General features: G+C 28.4%; 1 long non-coding RNA gene across 1 annotated transcript; it reads left to right on the top strand.

Annotated features, from left to right (window-relative positions):
• Positions 1–625: 625 nt before the first annotated feature.
• LOC149513614 (uncharacterized) lies at positions 626–1,695 on the top strand. Its single transcript, XR_016329613.1, has 2 exons — positions 626–959; positions 1,070–1,695. It is a non-coding gene; the product is annotated as an uncharacterized LOC149513614 (long non-coding RNA).
• The last annotated feature ends 4,542 nt before the right edge of the window (positions 1,696–6,237 follow it).

Consider the following 6,237-nt stretch of genomic DNA (forward strand, 5'->3'; position numbering starts at 1 on the left):
GATAACCCTCAAACATCTATTAATGATTGTCAGTCATGTAACACGCATTATCACTTTCACGTTCAATCTAAGAGTTTAAATTAAATTGATTACAATAAAATATTAAAAATTTTGTTAATAATTTAATTTAAATTTTAAATTTTAAATTTTAAACCTTTTAAATAAATTAAAAACATGTCTTTGACTTGGAGACATGACTATTTAAAAATTAATAAAATTTTTTGTTATTTTATCTAAAGGTAATAAATGCATCACTAACAAAATTTATGATTTTTAACAAAAAAATAAATAATGATTAATATTTATTAAATTATTTTTAGATTTTTAATTAAAATTGATTCATTTTTATATTTAATTTAAATTTATTAAATTTTAATTATTAATTTAAAAATATGTTATTCATCTTTGAATTAAGTAGTGAAAATTTTTATTAATTTTAAAGCAATAAAAAGAATTTTATCCCACGAGGTATCCGGCATTTAGAGAGTTAGTCAAATTCGAAACGTAATTCCCTCCTTCACCAAAATACATGTGGCAGAGTGAAATTCATAGTAAAGTAAGTGAAATTGAAACTTTAAATAAAAACCGTCACTATCAAATCCAGAGAAGAGTCACGAGACGAAAGTGAACGGTGTGGATCATTTTCCATACGTAATCAAGAAATGCGCTTTCCGCCAAAAAAAAAAAAAAAGAAAAAATCAAGAAATGTGCCTTACGTCAACGGACACCGCACCGCCATCGCTTAAAAAAAAAAAGAAAGAGTGGTGCCCAAAGTTGATAAAGTGGAAACAGAAGTCGATAATCACCGCAAGACTCCTCAAAGGAGGATCTGATCAAAGAAAAAGAGCTTCATCTTCATTTGTAAGTTACTTTAAGGTCTACGCTTTCACACACAGACCGGGTTGTTGGGAGAAAGATGGTTGAAGCTTCTTTTGCTTGTCGTGTTTAAAACGAGTCAAGTAAGGGGTTTTTTTTTTTTTTTTTTTCATTTCAACCGAAAAGATTTTCCTTTCTTTTACTCTCAAAAGTTCCGCAAACTAAAAGGGTTGTAAATGAATTTCGCACGGAGATAGCGGAGAGGTAACAGCAAAAGTATCAAGAGACTGAGCGGAGTATATACATATTGAGAATTTTGAGATCGTTGTGGTGGGTGGTTTTGGTAGTCGTGTTTCTGTTAGAATGGTGCCGTGCCAACGAGGGTTGTCAGGAGAAAGAAAAATTGGGTCTGCTCGAGCCTTTCCCATTCACAGCAATCTGAATTTTATATTCTCTAAAACTTGAAGGGGAAGGAGGAAAGATCTAATTATTCAGATTGTTGCTAATGGGAAAGGGTTGAGTGCGATGCAGGCAGCAGACAATAGCGTTTGATCAATCTTGAGTTGCTTGATTTGGACCGTATTCTCATCCCTTGCGGCCTTCTCAAATCTGAAGTATTTCAGTATACAAGGCAACAACCAGAAAGGACCGGTAGTTATTAAAGGTAAGAACTAAGAAAAGCTACCCTTTTATGTTGGCTGAGTTGGAATGGTTTCTGTAATTTTTTTACTGAACGATTTATAAATTTTGAGGTCCTTTTTGAGATATGGGAGATGCCCTGACCTGAAGGCTTCTCCTTTATACTGAATTTTGGTTTCTTTTCTATCAATAACTATTAGTGATATAGTGGATTTAATTGCTTCCATTTTTTAGTGGAAAGACGTTCCATTGGCAACTAGTAATTGTTGCTCCTGTATCTATGAAGGTATTTAAAGAATATGGTTTATATCACTTAAAATTAAAATCTGCTTGAATATATGTATCATGTATTTTTGGCTGATCTTTTGAAAATGGAATGCATCGTCATCAAAATGCATCATCATCAAATTTTATTTGACTCATGATTGCTGTACCTATATCTTTTCTTCTAGATGTTCTAGATGAAATAGACCTTCTACTAAGTTCAACAAGAAAAATTGGTATTGATATATTTTTCATACCAATGGGTTGAGGTTGCGGAACTAATTGTAAGTATAAACTTTCTGTTTCTTCGTTTCTAGAAATGGAAGGATTTGATATTGAAGAAGTTGACGGCAATGCTAAATTTCTATTATTGGTACTTCATGCATTTTTTAAGATATAGATTATTATTGGAGGCCATAATTTTTTTTGGTTTAACAATCTTATGGTTAACTTTCTTTGTTACTCTTTCTAATGGTCATCCTATTGGAACAGATAGATCTCTAAGATTCTAAGATTCATCATTTTGACTTTGATTTCTAATTCAAAGTATTTTGGCTCAAATATTTCTATAAGTTTACTATCTACTTTTTTTTTTGATAGAAGTGTGAGCATGATTAGTATATTCATTAATTGTTATCTAACTAACAGCTAAATCATTAACACTATCTTTTAGATAAGAGTTTATGGTCATAATTTTTAGACATAAACATTCCTCTATCAAAGGATCATTTATAAAAATAACATAGTTCGGCTTTACTTTAGATAGTGTTTGGTATAAGGTGATCATTCAAAACATTATGGTAATTTACACATGATGATTATATCATTGTGTTTGGTAAGCACTCGGTGATCTTACGTGATAATGATCTTGGATTACTATGAGTGATTAGATCATTACCTTTGAAAGTGATCTAATTCTCATACAAAAAGATAAAAAACTTTTACCACTGAAGTGAAATGATGTAAAATAAACAATAATCAATTTTACGCATTTAATTTGTGAATTAAAATTGTGTTGCTTCTCAAAATTGTAATTATTTTATATTATAAATTTTTATATTTTCAAACTAATATTCATTTAACAAGTGCAAAATAATTTACATATTTTTTTACTTATTTTAATATTTTATATACAATATAAAATTTTTATTTTCTTTTATTATGAGTTTAATAGATTTGTTTTATTTTCTAATTCAAATTTTTTTACATAATTTATATTATAAAAATCAATTTACCTATCAATAAATATATATTAATTTAATAATTTAATTATATTTTATTATAAAATAAATATTACTAATATTTTATAAATTATTATCTTCAACAACCATAAAATTATTATTTGTGTAACTATTACAATATGCATGGTTATTTTTGTACCTTTAAACAAAATAATATTTGATTTTTAGTAATATAAAATACAATGATCTTTAATTCCTAAGAGCTAATAATTGTTAATCAAACAAAATAATTTCAAATCATACGTGTTAAGATCATCTCGGTAATAAGACCACTTTGGTAATTACATTACCATGATGATCTTGTAAAAAATAGTAAACATTACCTTAAATCATACTACTCTTTATACTAAATTAACTTGAATTCCACCTATTGGAGCTTTAATAGGATCTTGAAATCTTTTATCTAATAAAACAACAATTAAAATATGTAAACACCCAATATGTTCGGGGTCTGTATCTTAGTTTTGTTAATTAATAAAAAATAATAATAATGAAAAAAATGAAAAAAAATGTGGTTGAATTGGTGTAAAATTAGGATTGAGAAGTTTGAGATAAACGGGAAGAGATTGAATAGGACTGAAAGTCTAAAGGAAATTGGGATTCCTATTTAGCTTTGGAGTTTGTGATTTTAAAGCTTATAGATAGATCCATAGATACACAGAAAAAAAAACACATAGAAAGTATACACAGAAAAAGAAAGAAAAGAGGGAGAAATAGAAGCAAAGAAAGAGTGTTTAGCAATCTTAGGAATTTTAGAAATTTTTTTTGAAATTTTTGGCTTTGTTTTTTTGAAAATTGTTTGAAAATTTTTAGAATCCGGTGAATTTTTTTGCGAAAATTCAAGTTTTCCGGTGATTGTCCGATGAGAAACCCAATTTCTAGTGATATAACCCAGAAACCGATGATTTTCCCGATGACATTCAATCAGAAACGACGATCGAAAATTTCCTAGAAGGAGGAGCAGAGAAGAAAGAGAGAACGCGGGGAAACATTTAAGGAAAGAAGAAATTTTTTCCTTTTATACGCAAGCTAAACGACGTCGTTTTGAGTCAGCACTTAAACATGATCTGCGCGTTTTACCAATATTCGACCCGACCCGAACCAGCAACCTGCATCCCTGCTTGGGCTCCAGCCAAGTCGAATCGAGCCTATTTTTCGTCGAGCTGACCTTTGAGCCGTTTTCTGTGTCTGGAGTCGAGCCATGCCAACCCTTCAGCCAAGCCGTTTTTTTTTTTTTTTTGGTATTTTTTTATGTGTTTGTTTAATTATTTTTTTTATTTTTTTGGGTTTTTTTATTTATGTGTTTGTTTATTTTTTTTAAAGAGTATTTTTACATGAATAAATTTAAAAAATTTAAAATATAAAAATTAAAAAAATATATATTTTTGAAAAAAAATTGAAAGTATTAATTTTTCTTAAAATAAAATTATAAAAAAAAATTTTAAGAAAAAGTTGAAAGTATTAATTTTTCTTAAAAATAAAATTTCTAAAATAAAATTTTTCAAAAGCATTTTGAGGAAAAATTGAAAGCATTAATTTTTCTTGAAATTAAAATTTCAGAAAAAAATATTTTGAGGAAAAGTTGAAAGTATAAATTTTTCTTAAAAATAAAAATTATCAAGAAAAATTATTTTTAGGAAAATTTGAAAGTATCAATTTTTCTTGTATAAAAGCAATGAGTTTATTTTTATATAAAACAAAAAGAAAAAAATTTATATCAAAAGTCAAATCATTATTTTTTTTCTTTCTTTCTTTCTTTGAAAAATTTTTAAATGTTAAATAATCTGACAATAGAACCTCTGCAAAAGACATAGTAGTTTTCTTGCATACTCTTAAGGTGAAATTTTTTTTTTTATTTTCTGTTAAAAGTATTGGAGTTAATTAAGGATAATTTTTAATAATTAATTACTTGATAATTTTTAAGACTTATTGGATAACACGAAATCGAGTTAGTATCATTTTTTGATGGACGTTGTGAGGGTGCTATAATCTTTCTCACTCGTAATCGAACTCCTGAACTTTTTTTTGGTTAATAGACTTGAATCTATTCTTTTTTAGAGATCCTTAAGCTTGGGTGTTTTTTGAAAAGATAGATTTTTTAGGTGGTCAATCGTACCTAAATAAAAAAGATTGGTGATGACTCCTCAAGTCAATGTCTAGCGATAGATCCTCAGATCTAGACGTTATGACAGTTTGGTGACTCCACTGGAGACTGTCGAGAGTCAGACCAGTAAATAAATTTGTGTTATCCAAAAGCCTAATAAAATTGAACATTTTTGTATATATTTTTTTATTCATTCATTCTATTTATTTACTTCATTGATTCTGTCATTCATATGCATACACATAACATGAGCTCTATACTCGAACTTCATCCCTCTATGAGGGAGTAAAGTACCTATTGCTTTTGTGAGATTTTAATACCTTCGTAATGGCTAGCGAAATACTCCCACTCAAATTGAACCTTTTCTGCTTGTAGCCTATAATGGGTGAGAATTGTGGTGCCTTACTAGTCTGTAATAGACGATGATGTAAGGAGCAATTTGGGAACCTTTAGACTTTAACCTTAAACCACATATAGTGGATCTTAGAAATGCCTAACCTATAGATAGAGCAATTTTTTTTTTTTAGAATTGACCAAAAGCATAAGATTCATTCTTCTTATTATGTGTGACATTTTAATTTATTTAGTTATTTATTTATTTATTCCTCTTTATTTGATGTACTAACATCTTTTCTTATTTATGTTTGTATGATTCATACTCATATCATAAAGTTGCATAAAGAACATTTGTCTAAAAGATGATTTTCAACGAGTTTTTCATGGACTCCACAGAACGACTAGTTTGCTTTTCGTCTATATTAGCTCATTGTGAGTCACCCAACAAAATAAAGGTCCAGTCAAAAAAGATTCAACTAAAGAAGGGGGATTTACCAAGCGGTCATGTTTCTACCTTATCTCAAAAGACATCTGTCATCCTCAAACAAAATAATTTAGAAGATCTAATTGATATATAAAAAAATATGAGTCCATCAAGACAAGAGAAGTTTTGTCAGAGACATAGGCATATAGCACATTTTTTTACAGTAAATGTTGATAATCAACTAATTAGAGCTACAATATAATTTTGGGATCTTGCATACAAATGTTTCATCTTCAATGAAGTTGATATGATACCAATCATTGAAGAATATTCAACTTTGTTAGGTCTACACCTCAAGGCTTCTGACAAGATATATGTCAAAAAACATAAATCAGGGTTTCGTAAGAATTCGG

The sequence above is a fragment of the Durio zibethinus genome, chromosome 18 (genome assembly GCF_047325235.1).
Source record: "Durio zibethinus cultivar Kanyao isolate XHJ-2024 chromosome 18, ASM4732523v1, whole genome shotgun sequence".
In the NCBI taxonomy this organism is placed as follows: Eukaryota; Viridiplantae; Streptophyta; class Magnoliopsida; order Malvales; family Malvaceae; genus Durio; species Durio zibethinus.